Below are 21,619 nucleotides of genomic sequence, written 5' to 3' on the forward strand. Positions count from 1 at the left end.
TGTTGTGATTCATACAAAGGTTTTGGCATAGTCAATAGAGCAGAAGCAGATGTTTTTCTGGAACTCTCGTGCTTTTCCAATGGTCCAACAGGTGTTGGCAATTTGATCTCTGGTTCCTCTGCCTTTTCTAAATCTGGCTTGAACATCTGGAAGTTCACTGTTCATGTACTGCTGAAGCCTGGCTTGTAGGATTTTGAGCATTACTTTGCTAGCATGTGAGATGAATGCAATTGTGTGGTAGTTTGAACATTCTTTGGCACTGTCTTTCTTTGGGATTGGAATGAAAACAGACCTTTTCCAGTCCTGTGGCCACTGCTGAGTTTTCCAAATTTCCTGGCATATTGAGTGTAGCACTTTTACAGCATCATCTTTTACAATTTGAAATAGCTCAGCTGGAATTCCATCACCTCCACTAGCTTTGTTTGTAGTGATGCTTTTTAAGGCCCACTTGACTTCACATTCCAAGATGTCTGTCTATAGGTGACTGATCATACCATCATCATTATCTGGGTCATAAAGATATTTTTTGTATAGTTCTTCTGTGTATTCTTGCCACCTCTTCTTAATGTCTTCTGCTTCTCTTAGGTCCATACCATTTCTGTACCTAATAGAACAGAGTCTCTGGTCTGAGACAGCCTTGCTTTGCATCTGTTCCTATTAAAATTTTTACAGGAAACCAGGAGCAAATCAAGGAACAGGTGCAAAGCAGGGCTGTCTCAGGCAGATCAGAGACTCTAGGCAAAATGAAACATTGTCAGATAAGGGGCATTAAAAGTCATTTGAGCCCATGACTGCAAGTAGAATTAATATTTGTAGGGCTAGGTGCACCAAAAGCATGATTATGTGATCAGTCATGTTTTATACCTGTCAAGCAGGGCCTGTCAACCTCTCAACCTGGAATTAGGAACCAGATAGGACCTGTGGATGGGAAGTGAAGGGTTGTAGCAGATTCCCCTGGGGAAAGATATTTTTATTTTTTATTATTGTTATTTTTGTTCCCAAACTACAACAACTCTCCCTCCGCTCTCTGTTTGGCAAGGGGAGTGGGGGAGTGGACAGACGCATTTGAGAATCCCCACTGTAAAGATGGTTCTTTGAATTGTGGTTGCAGTTATTTCCGTGGTACATTTCCATGGACTATGGTCTTAATGATGCTGAGAATGATACCCTGGTGTGTTGAAAATTCAGGGAACTTCATTCCCCATTCAACCAGCACTCCCCAGGCACGACTTAGGAGGGAAGCAGGGAAGCGCCTGAGGCACTCGGGAGAACTGAGCCCAGAGAAGAGAGAGGGGAACCAGGGAAAAGCTTCAGTGTGGCTAAGGGAGTGCTGGAGCCTGGCACTGAGATCCTTGCTCAAACGGCAGCCAGAAGATTTTAGAGTTTGTTGTCAAAAACATCGTGACAAACTAGAGAAGGTGTCATTTTCTTTTACCAAATGCCTTTACCTTTACGAATGCAATCTCCCTTTTGTCAGCCTGCTTGGTGTGAAGAAAGTAAAACGTCTGCCCCCAACCTACCCCTGACAGCTGTGAGCTTATTCTTTGCTTCTGGCAGTTCAGCCCAGCTCTGCTGAGGTAACGAGCCTCTCTGATATCTCAGTGGCTACGACCATGGTTTTATTTCTCGCTCTTATTAATGTGTTCTTAGCTAGTCAATGCTGCTCTGCTTCTTACGCTTTTTTTAAGGAACAGGCCATTCAGAGCCCATTCTGACACCAGCCCCTCCTGAGAGGCAGAAAAGATGGGGAGATGGTGGGGTCACGTAATGACTGTTTTTAATTTTGTGGTTTTTTTTTTTTTGAAGTCTGATGTATGGTTGATTTGCATAGCTTTGTATATTTACTTTCTTTTTGGCCACGCCTTGCGGCATGTGGGATCCTCGTTCCCCGGCTAGGGATCAAACCCATGCCCCCTGCATTGGGGGTGCAGTGTCTTAACCACTGGACCACCAGGGAAGTCTCCACACTCAATGGCTTTTAGCGCTCAGAAATGCCACAGATCTTTTCCGGTTACAAGCCACAGGCCAAAGAGAGTCTCATGGTAGCAACTGGCATTGAGGGGCTGAAAGTATAACCCTTGCAAGGAATGGGATTGGAAACCCAGTAAACATTTACATTCTGACAGCAGCATAATATATCACATTCTTCCAAGTTCATTGTAAGAATGGCTTCAAGTTTTAACGTATATGCTGTGTACTGCCCCGCATGCTATCCCTAATGTTACTTTCTCATTGTGACAAATTACGCCTCTGTTTCTTCTCACAAATGCTTACAAACTCACACAGTCCAGTAGCATTTAGCACGCTCGTGCTTGGTTTCCTTGTCTGTCTCGTTCATTCTCCTATGGGCCTTGGGGAGCTAGAGCAATGTATGAGCCCCTGGCGTGTGGCTGACGTATCAGAGACACCTTAGTAAGCATTTGAAAGTGAAAGTCGCTCAGTCATGTCTGACTCTTTGCGACCCCATGGCCTATACAGTCCATGGAATCCTCCAGGCCAGAATACTGGAGTGAGCAGCCTTTCCCTTCTCTAAGGGATCTTCCCAACCCAGGGATTGAACAGAGGTCTCCTGTTAGACCAATTGCAGGTGGATTCTTTACCAACTGCACTATTAGGGAAGCCTGATTTAGTCACTGCTAATGAATTAATGAGAATTGGACCATAAAGAAAGCTGAGCACTGAAGAATTGATGCTTTTGAATCGGGGTGCTAGAGAAACCTCTTGAGAGTTCCTTGGACTGCAAGGAGATCAAACCAGTCAGTCCTCAAGGATATCAACCCTGAATATTAATTGGAAGGACTGATGCTGAAGCTGAAGCTTCAATTCTTTGGCCACCTGACGTGAAGAACTGACTCACTGGAAAAGACCCTGATGCTGGGAAAGATTGAAGGCAAGAGGAGAAGGGGATAACAGAGGAAGAGATGATTGGATGGCATCACTGACTCGATGGACGTGAGTGTGAGCAAACTCTGGAGGATACTGGAGGACAGGGAAGCATGGTGTGCTGCAGTCCATGGGTCACAAAGAGACAGACACCTGAGCGAGTGAACAACAGTGAGTTAGTAGATGAATGAAAGAGTGTGTGCATTGCTGTCTCTGTCTTCACACCTCAGTCCTTTCCAACAAGCAATCTTGTGAAAGGAGCATAAACTGCAGTGGAATCCTGAAGACTGGCTAGGCATTCACTGGGTGGAAAAGTTTGGGGAGGCAGATTCGGGGAAAGAGAAGCTGATGGGCTCGGTTGCAGTCTTTTCAGTGAAGGAGAAATGCTCAGGTTTTGTGTCCTAAGCGCAGGAGTCAAATAGCATCAAGCCTGGTCACCCATGGGTCTGATGCATCCCGCAGCTGCGATGTGATAAATTGCCAACGTGAGGCCCAGTCTGCCAAATCTGACCCTAGTGAGAGTTCCCCCAAAATGAATCTTTAATTTACCTTCACAGATGGTGTTATTAAAGGAATGAGTAAGCCAGTAATTATTATTCAGTACTTCTGATGTGACAGTTTATTAGTTGCTTTTACTTAATTAAAGTCTGCCCTAACGTAAAGTCTAAATATACCATAACATCTGACATTGACTCGAAATTACACAGATTTTGCTTCACTGTTTTTCACACACATATGAAAAGATAAAAGGGGAACAGATTGACAAGAACATAATAGAATTTATACATTAACCAAATAGAGAGTGAGACTTCCTAAATGCTTCCTGTGGCGTGTTGCCATTATTCAAATGTTTTGGGGATTCTCCTTTTGAGCCTTCCTCCAGAGTCTGTGCTATACTTTACTTTTAAAATCATTGATGACAAATCTCCATCTGCTGAAGGTAGGTCTCCTATGAAGCTGCCAAAAGTCCTTTGGCATTAATATGTGGGTCAATTGGTAAATGACTCTGAAATCAAGAAGCAGTTTTCTTATGAACACTGGAAATGGTTTGTAATGATAATTCCCAAAGGGTTATTCCAAAAATGACCTCAACCCTAGTAGCATTCCTTCATTCATTCAATCATTCAGTGAAATAAGTCATTTAGGAAACTAATTTGAATTTGCGTATGGTGTATGTGTTTGAAAAAGTATACTCATTACTTTATGTACAGTTTACTTAGTAATTACTTGAAATGAATATAAATAGAATGAATATTTACATATAATAAGTATTATATATAACATGGATATGCTATATATATATGTATATCTATAGTGTGTGTGTGTGTGCACGCTTTGTGGTGTCTGACTCTTGTGACCCGTGGACTGTAGCTCACCAGGCTTCTCAATCCATGGGATTTCCCAGGCAAGAAAATGAGTGGATTTCCAATTCCTCCTCCAGGGGATCTTCTCGGCCCAAGGATCAAACCCACATTTCCTGAGTCTCCTGCATTGGCAGGTGGACTCTTTATCACTGAGCCACCTGAGAAGTCCATTTTATATATACAGCACAATGAGCAAATTAAATTATTCTTTTTTATTGAAGTATAGTTGGCTCAGAATGTTACATTAGTTTTAAGTGTAAAACATAGTGATTTGATGTTTTTAATAGATTATGCGTCCTAAAGAGTTATTATAATATCACTGATTATATTCCTTGTACTGTACATTACATCTCTGTCACTTATTTTGTGGTGTTCTTTTACAGTCCTTTCTAATTTTTAAAAACCCACATTATGCTTTTAAGCAAATGCCTCCATTATATCAGAAATATCAACTGACAGATAATAGTAGGTACATTATTTAATTATCGGGGATTCAATCTTTCAACCAATGAGCGTCCTTTATACCTTGTCAACACTCAGCCATTACATGACCACATGAGATAGTCAGTGGGAAAAAAAAGTGCTTTAAAATAGATACAGTGTGCTATGTATCATACTTTCTCTACTTTCTCTTCTTTAACCTTGCTAATAATTACAAATTATATTGTGAGGCAGAGGGAGATATAGTCTTCTAAATTGATGCATTGATCCCTTGAGTAAGACTGGATCGAAGCTACACCTAAGTGTTGTTTCAGATTACTTGAAAAGTTATGGTTTGTTCACTGTATTATTTTGTCTACATGATCTCAAATAATTTTAACTAAATCAGTTGATACTATTTAAGTCATATCTGAAATTCTTATTAAATAATTGACCGTTTTTACAATCTCACACATTGCAACAGGGATCTATATAGTCAGGTAGTTTAGTCTGCCATTTAATGGCATACAAATATTGAGAACAAAATCATTAGAAACTTCAGACATGTCACCATAAACCAGAACACCAATACATGTCATTCCCATTGGGAAAGTGTTTCCAAATTTGATATTGAATGCTTCTTCCTTCAGAAAAATTGGCTCTAGTTTTTTATCTTGCTTTAAATGTAAGTCTGTATTGATAAATGAAAGCATTTTTTTTTCACAATTTTGTAGTAAGTTGCTGATACATACTAATGAGGCAATTCCGGAGCTCCTGTGAAGCTTTGTAAAGAGTTGAAAATATTCCTGGAATTGATATTTGTACTAGGAAGGCCAGAGCTTACTCTAGCCAAGAGTTAATGTTTTGATTAAAGTTTGACCAGGTGATAACAGATTTACTCCTTTCTCCACTTGAAGTTTCACTTAAAACGTCTTAAGGTCAAATATGGGAAATGTATCTGAACTAGATATCTTGGGTAGTGATTGTGTCAAACTGAAGAATGCCTGCCCCATCCAGAGGACATAGCTGATAACTCTGCTTCAGTTTAATTCACCATCTAGGAAGAGAGCTTCCATGTCCTAGGCCTTATACATTTTCAAAAGAAGCCCAAAGCTCAACTTTAATGTGACATTTCATGTATGCTTTAAAGGGTGGATCAAAGGAAAAAAATTAATAGTGTATTGGTCAAACTCAGGCCTAGTAGCCATGTGTGGTCCAAGGATGACCAAGTCACCTACTCCGTCCTGCATCTCTTTCCTACAATAGTGTTCCCTTTGTTTCTCTTACGTTGTTGTTATTCAGTCACTGTGTTGTGTTTGACTCTTTGTGACCCCATGGACTGCAGCACACCAAGCTTCCCAGTTCTTCACTATCTCCCAGAGATTGCTCAGACTCATATCCATGGAGTCGGTGATGTCATCCAACCATCTCATCCTCTTTCATCCCCTTCTCCTGCCTTCAGTCTTTCCCAGTATCAGGGTCTTTTCCAATGATTCAGTTCTTCACATTAGGTGACCAAAGTGTTGGAGCTGTTTTCTTTTTCTCACCATGTTCTAAGGGTAAATGGCCCCGGATGAAAAGACAAAGTACTCCAGGTGTTGTGATCCTTTAAAGCACGCAGGTCACTTGGAGTATGTTCTCTATGAAACCTGAGAAGGTGTCATGAAAGCAAGATACTAGAGTTTGGATTTAGATACTCACTTGTACGTGTGCTCAGTTGCTCAGTCATGTCTGACTCTTTGAGACCCCCCATGGACTCCCCACCAGGCTCCTCTGTCCATGAAACTTTTTAGGCAAGAATACTGGACCAGGTTGCCATTTCCTTCTCCAGGGAATCTTCCCAACCAAGGGATCGAACCCGTATCTCCTGCACTGGCAGACAGATTCTTTACCACTGCGCCACCTGGGAAGCCCATATGCTTTCTTACTTGATCTCAACTAGCTTAGTTCCTTGGAGAAGGTGATGGCACCCCACTCCAGTACTCTTGCCTGGAAAATCCCATGGACGGAGGAGCCTGGTGGGCTGCGGTCCATGGGGTCGTGAAGAGTCGGACACGACTGAGTGACTTTGCTTTCACTTTTCACTTTCATGCGTTGGAGAAGGAAATGGCAACCCTCTCCAGTGTTCTTGCCTGGACAATCCCAGGAACGGGGGAGCCTGGTGGGCTGCCGTCTCTGGGGTCGCACAGAGTCGGACACGACTGAAGCGACTTAGCAGCAGCAGCAGCGGCAGCTTAGTTCCTAGTAGCTTGCTAAAGATTGCATCTTCAGTATTACCCTTGTATCACCCAAGAAATCATGCATATTTCCTTTTTTCTCTCTTGCTCTCTTTTACTTTTCTTATTTTGCCTTCTTGCCTCCTCAGGCCAAATCCTGGGGTTTTTTCCCCCTTTAACTGTTTTCTGTTATCTTTGTGTCCAGAATGACAGCTGAAATAAAGGGGTACTTCTCAGTCGACTGTGGTTATCTATTAGAACATATCAGAGCAAAAACATAAGCAAGGGTTAAATGCCAGATGTATTCACTCTGCTAGTACACATTTGTGGTTTAAAAAGCACACTTCATTGAATAATTTAAAATGCGTACCATCTGTTCTCTTGGGGACTAACATTGTTCATGATAGGAAAAGAATCACATGTTAAATGAATTCTAGATACTGCGTTCTGTCACTCATTACAGCAATAGCACTGGTAGTTCGGATGACCTAGGTTTTCCTCTTCACATAATTGAGGTGACCTAGCCTTTCTTTCTCCGAATAATAACACTACTGATTTCTTCCCATGGGGAAGAACAGCTAAGTACATGATTTTTCCTAAATGAAACAGGCATTTCAAGAATTCTGTCATTTCTTTTATGAAAAAAAATCCAAACATGCCATCTTTGAAGGTAACAATAGATAAGCACTTGGGATTAGTATTTGCTGTCTTTATCTCCTGTTTGGTGTAACTTTGTAAGAGAACTCATAAGATTGTCATATGCATATTTTAGAGACTGTGCAGTCAGTTTTAGCCAGGGATTCTGTAGTCTGTGTAAATGACAGAGGGCACGAGTTGCTGTGTAAACTGAACGAGTGTACTTCTGGGTGAATATTGATTTTTTTTTTTTCCCCTGAGCTCTCACAACATTTCATGCTTGAGTCTCAGCATGGACTGTCTTGTACTGACTGCAAATTTATGCATGTGTTTGAGTCTTCTTTTTCCCCCAAAACGTTGTAAGCTTTATGAGGGTAGGGACCATGTGTTTCTCCTTTAGAGTGTCTCAAAGTTTCCCATTCTGACTGATCAGTAAATGATTGATTTCTAATGCTATAAAATAGGGGGAAGGCTATAAGAAAAAAAAAAAGTGTTGTTGCTTCTGGTAGCACATGTTCAGGATGGTTTGGGTCAGTGATTTCTTTTCCTGACACCTAATTTTCAGGTGTGTAAGCTGTCTATTCTTAGCTTGAGTTCTTCGAATGTGAACCTTGGCGACAATAGACTGTGGATGGAAGGGCCCCTGAGGACATTTTCAAAAGTCTTCCAAACAAATTCCCAGAGCTTAATAGCCATCTATTGCCAGATAACCTTTCGGTGTTGCTTCATTCAATTCCCTCTGCTTCTCTTTAAAACCACGTGTTACCTCCTGAGAGAGGATGGAATGCTGTAGACATCGTTATTCTTTGCAAAAGGTCTACGAGTCATGTCATAAAATCACCCTTGTCTTTTCGTCTCAAAGCAAAATGGTACCAATTTATTTAAGCATTCTTAGTCTCAGTATATTTTCCTATGAAAGTTCTCCAAGCGTCACTCTTCAAGCTGAATGAGGTGTCTCATTTGATCAAGGAGTCTTTAAAAGGCAGATTGAATTCAAAGACCCTGATATCGCAACCCTTTCTGTCATCCCATTTGACCTTCTTTCTTTTGTCCTGAGCTGTTATCTTGATGCTTTGTTACTAGATTATCTGTTTTGTTTACTTGCTATTGGCAAACCATATTTTCATTCCCCGTACGTGTTCACTATTTGGTGTTCCCCACAAGTTACAGTGCCTTGCTGCTGCTGCTGAGTCGCTTCAGTCGTGTCCAACTCTGTGCGACCCCAAAGACAGCAGCCCACCAGGCTCCCCTGTCCCTGGGATTCTCCAGGCAAGAACACTGGAGTGGGTTGCCATTTCCTTCTCCAATGCATGAAAGTGAAAAGTGAAAGCGAAGTCGCTCAGTCATGTCCGACTCTTCGCGACCCCATGGACTGCAGCCCACCAGGCTCCTCTGTCCCTGGGATTCTCCAGGCAAGAGTACTGGAGTGGGGTGCCATTCATTGCCTTCACACTGCCTCGGTCTCCGTTAAATTGTTTTTTTATACTTCAAAGTTAATATGTGAATGATTTTTTAAGATGCTGCCTTTTGCTCTGCTCTCACAGAGCTTTCAGTCTGATTGAGAGAAATATCTAGACCCAAAGCCCATCATTATTTGCATTTGCCAATCAACACAGTATTAGTCATAACTTCACTATCACTTGTCTGGTAAATCAGGAAAGTGCTGTGAAAACAGTGTATTTTTATCTTGGTAAGGCTTATGAAAAGATCTCTTGTGGTAAACTTGTAGAAATAATGGATGTATAGGCTGGATGAAAATGCAATTAAATATATATTTTAAAAATAATTTTGTTTATTTTTGGCTGCGCGGGGTCCTGGTTGCTGCATGGGCTTTTCTCTGGTTGCGGCTCTCGGGGGCTGCTCTCTAACGGTGGTGTGGCGGTTTCTTGTTGTGGTGGCTTCTCTTGTTCTGGAGCACGGGTTCTAGAACATGGGCTTCAGTAGCTGTCACAGGTGGGCTCACTAGTTGTGGCTTCCTAGCTCCGGAGTACAGGCTCAATAGCTGTGGCACACAGGTGTGGTTACTTTGAGGAATGTGGGATCTTCCCAGATCAGGGATGGAACCCATGTCTCCTGCTTTGGTGGGTGGATTCTTTACCACTGAGCCATCAAAGAGGCCCTTAAATAGATTTTTTCTTTGCTAGTTGAACATCATAAATGAAGAATAAGGAATAAAGAATACTGAATAAGGAATAGAATATTATTCATCCCATCAAATATATAGAAAAATGGACTTGAAAGCAACAGGGAACAAACTGGAATACAGTCAGGATCAACAGTTTGCTAATAAACATGACTACAATTTTAAATTTGTAGTTAATCTGAATTGGATTATGGACTCCTAGGAAAGATAGTACATGGATTAAGAGTATGGGGCGATTTCTGTCTTAAGCTTCATTCGTGTATTTATTTTTTATTTTAATTTTTTATTGAAGTTATGGTTGACTTTCAATGTTTTAAGACATACCGCAGAGTGATTTAGTTATACACGCACGCACACACACGTATGGGCTTCCCAGGTGGTGCAGTGGTAAAGAATCTGCCTGACAATGCAGGAGGCATATGTGGGTTCAATCCCTGGGTTGTAAAGATCCCCTGGATCATCCCTAGGGCTGATGAATCTACGAAATGGCAACCCACTCCCGTATTCTTTGCCAGGAAAATTCCACGGACAGAGGATTCTGGCGGGGTATAGTCCATGGGATTGCAAAGATTGGATGCAGCTGAGCACACTTGCACACATATTATATGCATATGTGTGTGTGTATACTTTTTCTGATTCTTACATATAATAGTTTATACAGGACACTGAATATAGTTCTCTGTGCTGTTGTTTGTCTGTTTTATATATAGTAATGTGTATCTCTTAATCCCAAACTCCTAATTTATCCCTCACTCACCTTTTCCTTTTTGTAACCATAAGTTTGTTTTCTGTCTACGTGTCTATTTCTGTTTAATAAATAAGTTCATTTATATCATTTTTTAGATTACACATAAAAGTGGTATCAAGCTGTGTTTGCCTTTCTATGTTTAACTTCCTTCACTTGGTATGATAATCTCCAGGTCTACCCATGTTGCTACAAATAGCATTATTTCATTCATTTTAAAGTCTGAGTAATATTCCATTCAGGATACTGGTGGTGAATAGGGAAAGCTATCCTTCAGGAGTTGGTGATGGACAGGGAAGCCTGGCGTGCTGCAGTCCATGGGGTAGCTAAGAGTCGGACACGACTGAGTGACTGAACAACTGAACTGAGTATTCCATTGTATATACGTACCACATTTTCTTTATCCATTCATCTGTCTGGACATTTAGGCTGCTTCCATGACTTGGCTCTTGTGAATAGTACTGCTATGAGCTTTGAAGTGCAGGTAGCTTTTCAAATTAAAGTTTGTATAGTGAACAGAGAAATGCAAATGATTGTCTCTCTCTGCCCCATAATAGTTAGGTCATACCTGGAATCTTGGTTTAATTTTGGATACAGGTTGAAGAGGAATCAACAAACAGGAATAAGTTCAGAAGTCTGTTGCCAGGATGGTGAAGCATCTAGAAACTATGACGTATTGAGAACAATCAAACTGAAATTATGTAGCCTAGAAAAGACAAGGGGGAGATGAAAGCTGTCTTTGGATCGTCACAGGGTTGTCATAATAGAAAAGAATGATGCTTGATTTTGAATGACTTCCAGTGTAGGATCAAGAGATTGTATAAGTTGAAAGGTCAACTTTAGTTTGATACAAAGAACTTTACAATATTTAGATATGCTGAAAGCAGAGATGCTGCCTGGTGAAGCCAGATGGTTCTCATCCCAGGAGGGGCCTGAGCAGAACCAGGTACTTGCTTCTCCTTGGAGAGTGTTCATGCATTAGGAGAAAAATACAATTTCAATTACTCCTAATAAGTCTTCCAATTACAGGAACTTATTACATAAAAAGTTCTTAGCACAGTGCCTTTTATAGACTCCTTGATCAAATACTCAGGAGATACTAGCTATAATTGTTATTGGTAGTGACTAATCCATGACTTTGTAACTGAATATTTGTCTCAAGGGAATAAGTAAAGGGGAGGTGACTGTGTTTAATATTTTGGCACCAGCTTCTGTTACTAAATATCAGTAATTAAGGTAGTTAACAAGGGCCTGTGCTGCTCCTAACTGATTTACTCTTAATTTATTATGGCTTTATGTTTTCTGTAATTGCCTTTTATCCTATGTTACCTGGATTTGGGATTAATTCATCACACTTAACAGGGAAATTTTAAGCAGTTGCTAAATCACAGTTGCTTATATTGTCAGTGACTAACAATATCAAATAGTCCATCAACAAAGGAACAAGTCAGGACAGAAAAGCACATGGATCTCTTCCATTAATTAAAAGAAATATTTCAGTTTAGGGACTTGCAGAATCTTAGTAACAATTATGTTCTATATCATGTTAGCTGCATTGGATCCTTTCCCTTTATCTCCACAGGAGTCAGTTACAGCAGGGAAACTAGCCCTTCCACCTCTCACATCTCCTAAAGTCTGCCACCAAGAGCTCCAGGGCAGCGAGCAGCCCCCTCCTTACCCCATGCCTGACCTCCTTGTATTCTTTCCTTGCTGTGTTATTGTTTCTGTCACGTATCACCGCTCTTACACATTTCTCTTCATTATATGATCATCTCCCTACCTCTATCTACTAGAAGGTCCGTTCCAGGGAAGCAGGCACACTTACTTGTCTGTTTCGTTTCCTGCCGGATTCCCAACACCTAGAATAGCAACTTGACAAACACTTGTTGAATGAATGATTAAAGCTTTAGTGTCCTGGAAACTGATACTAGAACGGTATCATCAATCCTCTAAGGTTACTAAGCCACTTTTGGCAGCATGGGACTGTAAACCAAAGTCACTTGCCTCCATAACCAGCATCCTCATTCTTGATCTTTCCCTTAATTACAAATAACTCTCGAATTTTGCTGTATGAACCCAGAAATCTAGAGGCATCTGACAATAGGAAAGATATTTCACTGCTATATGGATTTGAGGACAGGGGCATAACTTTCGTGTCATCTAAATTTAGGAGAACATCCAGGTCAATACTTTTACTTCCCTAATTCTTTGCTGGTCCCTCTTTTCCATTTTGTTTCCTCTGGGATTTATTTGGAGTGATTAAATCTGAGTTTCTCTATTACCTGTTACTGTTCTTGGGTCACCAGGGTAGACCCTAAAGAAGTGGAGGTACTGTGACAGATTTGGGGAGGCAGTTATGGATAAGACTCAGTCTTTGCCTTTGAATTGTTTTCACACTAGTGGCTAAGCCAGCCTTGTATATTTGCAGTTCCAGGGTGAAATGATAGCCAGGTGATTTACAGTCCAAACAATGATACTTTTGAGAGTAAAAGGAGGCACTATTTAATAATCATACAGAGACAATAGCTAGTTTTAAAAGTTAATGACTATGAAATATAAATTCAAGTCCTTTTTTTAACAACTATTTTCTGAGCACCTACAATACATAGAGCAATGTACTAGGCATTGTGGATAAATCAAAGATGAATGTGTATGTATCTGCCCACCTCGTGGTTTGTAATCCACGTGAGAGAGAACATTAACAACTTAATTAATATAGGGAAGTAAGTGATGGCATAAGTAGAATATAAACTCAATGTAATGTTAGTCAACCACAGGTTTCAAATAGGATCACTAATGTGTCAACTTTTTATTTCTATCTCACAGTATGGTCGTTTGAAGTGAGTCCTTCCGTGATGCATGAATTGGACATCAGATGGATTTATGACTTCTTTTCCTAGATAAGATTTATAGCATTTATTTCTTTTGTATATATATAGGAAGTGTTCAACTCATGCTGGCTGGCTAGCTAGCTGAGGTAGAGGAACAAGTTGAAATATTTTTAAAAAAAAATCATCCAGCTACCAAATATAGAATAGGCTTTGCCAAAGACACCTCCTCTTTGCTTGACGAACTAGTTGACAGAGTAAGAACTTGCAGCAGTCTTGTTTTTCATCTTCCATTTTGTAATGATAGAAGACATTTGATTATTTGGAAATTAAACTGTTTTAATTCTTTCCACTGCTTCTTACTGTTGGAAATTCTGCAGCTGAATATTGGCAACAGTTTGTATCTTGGCAAGCAAATGATGCTGTTTAAGGACGAAAGTGTAGGAAGTAGTATAGGGCATCTGTTGCAGAAGTCATGTTGTCAGAGCCCATTATGTTTATTAAACTCATTTGTTTCCATTTTCATACATTCTAAAGCAAAATGTCACTCTGTTTAACATTCAAACAGTTTATAAAGAGCTTGGAGGTATAAAGTGTGTGGGCCCACCTGAGACTTCAGTGAATGAGCATCACTTTGTTCAGTTGATTTTATTGCTGCTTTAAGCTTTACGTATATAATAGGTTCGTTGAGATAAGATTATCAGTAGTCAAGGGCCTTTGTTAGGTGTGAAACTGAAACCAACAGAATTTCCTGCCCCTGTTAAATGATAGTGGGATCGAGCTACTTTCCCATCCCTGTGTTAAAAAAAAAAAAAATGAGAATGAACAAAAAATAACTTAGCTGCTTGCTTCCCTAGCTTCTTCTGATAAGGTACTCTTAAGACCCTGTCCAAGGGAGTTCACAGACAGTCCAGTGGTTAAGATTGCCTTCCAATAGAGGGGATGCTGGTTCAGTCCCTGGTCAGGAGCAAAGATCCCACATTCCTCATAGCCAAAAATAAATAAATAAATAAAATAAAAGAGAAACAGTGTTGTAATAAATCCAATAAAGACTTTAAAAAATGGTTCATATCAAAAATCTTTTTTAAAAGTCTTAATTAAAAAAAAAAAAGACCCTGTCCGAGGGGTCTTCTCCCTTACTGCAGTATGTTTAGTTAACTTTGTGTGATTTGCAGGTTTCTGCTGGGATTTTTGAGGAGGTGACAGTTAACAGATATAAAATTTTCAGACATTCTTCCCAATGGGACACTGTTAGATGAAATACAACTTGTCTATGAAGGTGAAAAACTCTGGTTCATTTATTCCAAACTTGCCTTATAAAATGAAGCAGTTGATTGATTAAGAAAAGTTATCCTTGCTATAAAGTTAGGCCTGCTGATGAGGCTGACTGATTTATGGGATTTCATGATTTTTCAAGTTTTAAAAGGTATGCCATTAAGTCTCACCAGTTTTCACAATCTGCAGACTTGAGTCAAGTTAATAATATTCCCAAGAGGCTAATTTGTGAGTCAAAATGTTAACACTGCCTCTTATAATGAAAGGTGTGACTGGTCTAAGAACACCAGTTCCACATGATACCTTTCCTAGGTAACTCTAGTCAACAAGTCAGATTCTAGATCAGAAAGTTGTTTGTGAATATCAGTCAGGTCAGGGGGCGTTGTAGCTTTTTCATTTTTTCCTAAGATTTGTTCGATGTGGATCATTTTATAAGTCTTTATTGAATATGTTATGGTATTGCTTCATTTTATGTTTTGGTTTTCTGGCCGTGAGATGGGTGGGACCTCAGCTCCCCAACCAGGGATTGAAGCCACACCCCCTGCATTCCCCCTGGACTTTTAACCTCTGGACCCCCAGGGAAGTCCAGAAATGCAGCTCCTTAAGGAAACAACTGACTCTTCTTTTTTCACTGCATTTTATTTTGTAAATCATTCTTTAAGGATTTTTTTTTTTCATGTGACTCACTGAAACAAGTTATCTAGATTTGAAATACACAGTGCTTTTGTTATTATAAATTATTTCATTTTTTTCCAGCCTAAAAATGACCACTACACATTTTATTTGCATCTATAACAATACTATTAGCCCCCTTCATTTTAGTATATTTTCAAAATTCTAACACTGCTAAAGCTTGCAGATTCATTTTTATTGAATATATTCCCTAATAAATAAGGCCCCCTGATTGCATAATTTTTTAAAAACAGTTCTTTGATCTGTGAATCTCAGCTTCGGTCCCAAAAGATACCCAGATTTTAGGGTCTCCCTTAGCTATAGGAACTATTTTCTTTTTGTTCACTACTCAAGTCCAAGCAAGTTTTTGCTAGTCTTAACAACTGTATCTGAATACATGCCAAAGATGGTATAAACACCAAGTGCAAAAAAAAGAAAAAATCAATGTTTCTATTATTTTCTGCTAATGTAATTTGCTGATTCATCTCAATCAATAAATTCTCTTTTTAGTTGATGGAATCCAGATTTTGGAATCTTAGTAAAATTTCACTTGTCTTATTAAAATAGTAACATGAGGCATTCTAGAATGTTTAGATAATATAGGTAGCAGAAAAGCAGAAAATTAAAATCATCTGTTTCTTCCCATCTGTGTGTGTGTATATATATATATATATTTATATTCTGATGTGTATTGTTTTTATTCTCAATATATGAGTATATATTTTTTTGTTTGTTGAAAACAATATCATACTGTTACACTGTTTTATAACCTAGTTTTTGACTGTTCATATTTTATGAATTTATCTCCATGTCATTAGATGTTATTTCAGATGCCTAATTCCCACAGTGTCACATAGGTCCCCACGGAGGGTGCCACATAGTCTATCCATTTCTTATTCACAAATTGGAACAAACATTAGCCTAATAAAAGCTGATTACTCCTGCTCCTCCAGGAACATCTGTGTAACAGAGAATTTCCCAAATGCACATGGCTGTGGAATTCATGTGTTTGTCTATGTTATGTGATTAAGATGCCAGTGAGTACATCTTAGTGTAGTCTGTTTTTCAACATAGTCATTTTATTGAATTCATAAATATTTGTATTGAATGGATATTCCATTTTTTCCCAAGCATTTGGACATTAAGGAAATTTACATCCTTTTATTAATTTGGGAAACACTGTGATGTCCTTCATGGTAAATCTACATACGGACTTGCAGTATTTCCTTCAATTTGAAATCATTTTGTCCAAGACTATATGCAGTATACTATGTGAAGTTACAGAAAAAGATTATCATAGCATATATTAGATTATTACCTTAGATTATTATAGAAGAATGATTAATTGATGAACTTGAAATATGCCAGTTGTGTTCTCAAAGCATAGAACATGATTAAATAACGGCATAACCTGTGATTAATCAGGTAGTTGGACAACTACTTTGATAATTTAATTCTTGAACTGAAATTGTCTGCCGAGACACACACATCTCTGACATCCCCAGCTAAAACCCATGAACATTCCTCATTCCCTGAGAAGAGACTTCACATTCACATTGGTGGTTGTTCTTTGTGAACTGTTTGTGTTTGGTAGAATGCAGTGAATAGTTTGACTACTTTGAATGTATTTCAGTAGTTAATAATTATTCTGGAAGAGTCGCTGAGAATGAGGGATTTAGGAGAGAGTGAAGCGGGTCTTTGGGACATCCAGAGCCTTTATAATTTCAGCTGCTTTATTTAACAAGCAAGCGTGGTTTAGGTGCTAGAGTTGCAAGTGAAATAAGGCAGAATGCCTGCCCTCCAGAAACGCTAGTGCCACTGGGAGAGTTATAAATGCATGAAGAGCTGTGAAACAGTGAGTTGGAGTCATATGTGGCTGGGAAAAAACATACGAGAGGCATCTCAATAAAGCTGAGGAATGGAGAACGTATTTTGGAAGAGATAACACTTAAAAGGAGCCAGCCAGCTGGAGAAGGGAGAGAAAAGTACGCTGATCAGAGGACTTTTCATCTTGAAGTTCCAGTGTTGTGAAAGAGCCGGACTTCCCAGGATACTACCAGGGTTATCCATGACAGATACAGGAGTGGACATCAGAGCAAGGTCAGAGGGGATCTCTGTTGCTGAGCTTTGGATCTTACACGTTGCGCTTTATCACTAAAGAAATGTAGAGTCATTGAATGATAATAAGCAAAATAGTCACATGTTCAGATTCCCATTTAAAAATGATCCACATGATATTCAAGTGAAGAATGGAATTAAGAAGAAAAAGACTGGAGATATTAACTCTAGGCAAAATATGAAAAAAAATTAATTAATTAATTTCAGGTAAATACAATCTGCCAAGAGGAATAGCATAGTCTGCTTTTTGGAGCCAGATTAACTGGTTCCTAACTCTGATTTCACTCCTAAGACTCTGACCTGGGGATGCACCTCAGTCTCCCTGTGCCTTGCTTTTCTCATCTACAAAAGGGATATAATGACAGTGCTGAACTCAATTATTTTATGAAGACTAAAAGAGCTGTCTAGTGCATAGAAATCATCTGCTATTATTACTATCATTGCTAATGTAATATTGTTATAAAAATAGAACATTATTATAGTGTAATAATATGCTATTTAATGTAATATATTATTCAATTTGTTCATGTCTTTAGGATTTGTGGCCTGGTTAGAAATGACTGTCAGGTGGGTGGCTGCATGGCAAGAGAGCGAGAGAACACAGGAAGAAAAATGTTTGGGGAGATAGGGAAAGAGAATTAATGTGAATTAAATGCTGGAATGAAGCAGTTGTGGGACTTCGAAATGGAATTTTCTTGTGAGCTGGTGAATGTAATGGCAGAAAGGTACGGACTCCGGAAGGAGATGTGAGAATTTATTAGCATGTTGTGACTGTTTGATGCCACTGGATTGGATCCATTTGCTGGGAACTGCGTAGGTCAGAAAGTGAGAAAAGCTTTGACAGCTGAAGGTGGATATGAACACCAGCGGCGTTGCTTGCTGGTCTGGGTGTGACGGAGAACACAGCGGGTAGGAGGAAGTCCTCCCAGACCACAAGTAAGGAAAAATGGTTCCGCTGATTCTGGGCTTTGATAAGGTCACGAACAGATGATTTCCTGGTATCCTGAAAGAATTCCTTCAGCTTTCCAATTTGCCAAACCCATGATGCCAGGGTAGAGCTTTTGGCTGAAAGAATCTTCTTTGATAAATATTGGAATTTTTAGAAGGGAAGTCCTGTGGCCTCAAACTGTTACTTACTAGCCATTGCTTTTAATTGCTGTTAAGGACATGACCAGCATTGGACCTCTAATATACCAAAAAATTGGTGTTCTTGATACCCTAATGTGATTTCTGCCCTTGTTTTAGAATCATGGAGTTGACGAGTGAGATTTGTGCTGGATTTTCCTGCCTTTCTAGTGATCATTCCTTAGTGAGATCTGAGCCCTATCTTGCTGTGAACCTGTTAACTTGAACATTAAGTTCTCCCTTGTGTTAGCATTTTCCCTAAGGTAGAGTCACCAACTGCTTCTGCCCAGCCTCTGAGAAAGGGAATTGTGTAAGATTGGAAGGTTTAACTTTGCCTCAAGGCCACCACTGCTAATGGGCCATCGTTTTCAGGGATTCTAAATTCTTGGCAGGTTAGATTTTAAATGTAATCCCTTCTCATCTCAACTTGAGTACAAGTAATCCCCTGGAAATGCTGTCAGCTTGTGGTAAATCATTGCCCAGGTACAAGCAAAAATGCCCCTGTGAGGAAAATCAAGGAATTTTACCTAGCAGTGAATATATCCGATAGAGGTTTATGTCTTACTCTTCAGTTTTTGGTTTTTTTTTCCTGCCCCTTTTAGGAAATTCTTATATGATGCAGTTCTTATTCTCTAGTATTGGACAAAGACCCATAAATCAGTTTACAGATAAAATATTGTACATGTGTTCCTAGGACCCTAAGATGGGACCGTAGGTCCAAAGGGCCCCTTAAATCTGAAAACTATAAATTATGCACAGTTATACATCAAAGTTGTACATCACAGTTGGTAATCATTAGGCACTACCACCATGTTGTAGAATTATATGATATTTCCCCGATTCTGAAATATTAGTAAGGAAGGTATACCAAGGACTGGACTGGAAACATGGAAGGAACTCTTGGTATTTTATCTCCCATTGACTATAAAAATTAAGCAAAAATTCTTGGCTGCCTCTCCTCTACTTTGGTGTGTTCTCTCATGTTGATGAGGCTCAAGTCTTCTCCTTGGTATATCTCAGTTCAAGTAGGCTGCCCTTTCCTTCATAGGAACCCTAATAGTTTCATTTTTGCAAGGAGCCATATGCAATCACTGGACAGTTTGGAGTGCTGGCTACCTTATTTTTCTGCTCTAAAGGAACAGAATTGAATGTCAGGAGAGAGTGTTTTCAAGGGTGTGGGAAATAGACCTTTTCTGACGTGACTTTCAGGACTGTGTACTGCCATAGGCTATGAAAGGGAGAACTGCACAGAATTTGGGATCTAGGAACCCACTTTCAGAAATAAAAGCTCCAACCATTAAGAATATATTGACAAATGTGTTTACTGTTTATAGAAGCCCAAAATTATATGTCTACCACTAGATGATTGGTTGAATAAATAATAATGCATTCATTCTGTGGAGCCTTATGTAATTGTTAAAAAGAACATACTAGATTTCTACGTATTGCCTGAAAAAAAAATCCATGAATTCTTTTAAGCACAAAAATATTTGTAGATTATATAAAGTACAATCCCACTTTACAGAAACAGGATGGAGAAGCCCTGTGTGCTTGTCAGTGTGTATGTATATTGTGTGTGTATGTATATGTCTGTAAATGCAGTGACAGATAGAATTAGCATACAGAAAATTAGTAATATTAACTCATAGGAAAAAGAAATAAGGGTTTTATTTATATACCTCTGTGTCATTTCACCTGTTAAAATGACCAACTATCATTTTGTAATAAAAAAGTACAAAAAGGAGAATCATTAGATAGGCAATAGTGAAGTGAAGTTGCTCAGTGGTGTCCAACTCTTTGCGACCCCATGGACTGTGGCCGACCAGGCTCCTCTGTCCTTGGAATTTTCCAGGCAAGAGTACTAGAGTGGGTTGCTGTTTCCTTCTCCAGGGGATCTTCCTGACCCAGGGATCGAACCCGAGTCTCCCACATTGCAGGCAGACGCTTTACCATCTGAGCCACCAATGGAATTTTATCTTCTCCTTTGAACTTAAAAAAAATCTAAATTTAAATGATGTGGTTTAAACCCAAACATTGTCTGAATTTGGCCACTGCAGAATAAAATATAGCTTTCTTTCAGCAGATTTTGTGTTTGCCTGGGTCCCAGATCTCTTAAATAAATAGGTTGTGTTTATTCAAATCCTGGATAAGAAATCATTTTTCAAACATAAAAATTACCCTGCATAGTACTCTGAACTCCTGTCTTGAGACTGCACATGAAGACCACAGTGGTTGTATTGCTAGAATACTAGGAAATGAGGTGAGGACTATTAAAAACTGCCGGCTCATGAAAGCTCTAACTTCTCTCTGAGATTTGTAGCTCTAGGGAGAATTTTGGAACGATTTCCGATTTCTCCAGTTCATCTTTCGTTGTTATGGGGGAAAAAAATGACTTTCAAATAGTAAAGAATCTCCCATCAGTTTTTTGATAGCTTTTCATCCAGCGATCAGCTAGGTTCCTTCTGAGAGAATATTTCTAATAAGAAAAAAAATCAGTTTCAAAGTCCAACGCTGACCACTTTTTTATGTTCCTGAGGCTGAGTTCAGTTCTATTGTGAACCATAATTTATGAGGCAGAACCCACAATTTTTCAACCAGCAAATTGGAAAACCAGCGTAATCATTTCCATGTGCCCATCTCATTTTCTAAGGATCTGTAATAAGTTTAGCAAACAGTTTCCCCCCTTTGAAAACCTACCAAATAATTGATTATTTCCTCCCTCTCAGATGCATGTTCTGTGTGTAGTGTTACTCTGATTTCCCAACCACTGTAACATTAGGTTGATGTTCTTTTAGACTACAGACAATAATGGATTAAACCTTGCTGCCTACTCAGAGATCTCATCTGAGTGGAAATAGGTTTTTGTGGCACTACAGAATTTTTACCTCATCTACTCAGCCAATAATTGGTCAGAGCACTGATTCTGGTTAGAAATAAGCAACAAGCTTCCTGTATCCATGAAAAGAAAACAAGCGAATGCGTGTAGCCTCTGAGAAACACGGGTTTACTTTTAAAGCAAAGCAGCACCCGGCGACCAGAGAGCAGCGTATGTCTGAAACCCACTCTCTGACACGTTCTTTCCAGCATTTCCCAGGAATGCTGGGCTGACTCCTAAGACTTGTTTTTACTTCCTGCCTTTTGGATAAAATGAGTTTGCCAACCAGCTGTGAGTACCTAACCCTGGGGAAGATGGC

At 39.4% G+C, this 21,619-nt stretch overlaps 1 protein-coding gene and 1 non-coding gene across 4 annotated transcripts in view; one reads left to right on the forward strand and one right to left on the reverse strand.

Annotated features, from left to right (window-relative positions):
- The window catches only part of PDE4D (phosphodiesterase 4D), a 974,373-nt gene that overhangs the window by 515,713 nt on the left and 437,041 nt on the right, over positions 1-21,619 (forward strand). The window lies entirely within an intron of this gene.
- On the reverse strand, positions 1,885-1,957 carry TRNAG-CCC (transfer RNA glycine (anticodon CCC)). Its single transcript has one exon. It is a non-coding gene; the product is annotated as a tRNA-Gly (tRNA).

The sequence above is a fragment of the Budorcas taxicolor genome, chromosome 20 (assembly GCF_023091745.1).
Source record: "Budorcas taxicolor isolate Tak-1 chromosome 20, Takin1.1, whole genome shotgun sequence".
NCBI classification, from domain to species: Eukaryota; Metazoa; Chordata; class Mammalia; order Artiodactyla; family Bovidae; genus Budorcas; species Budorcas taxicolor.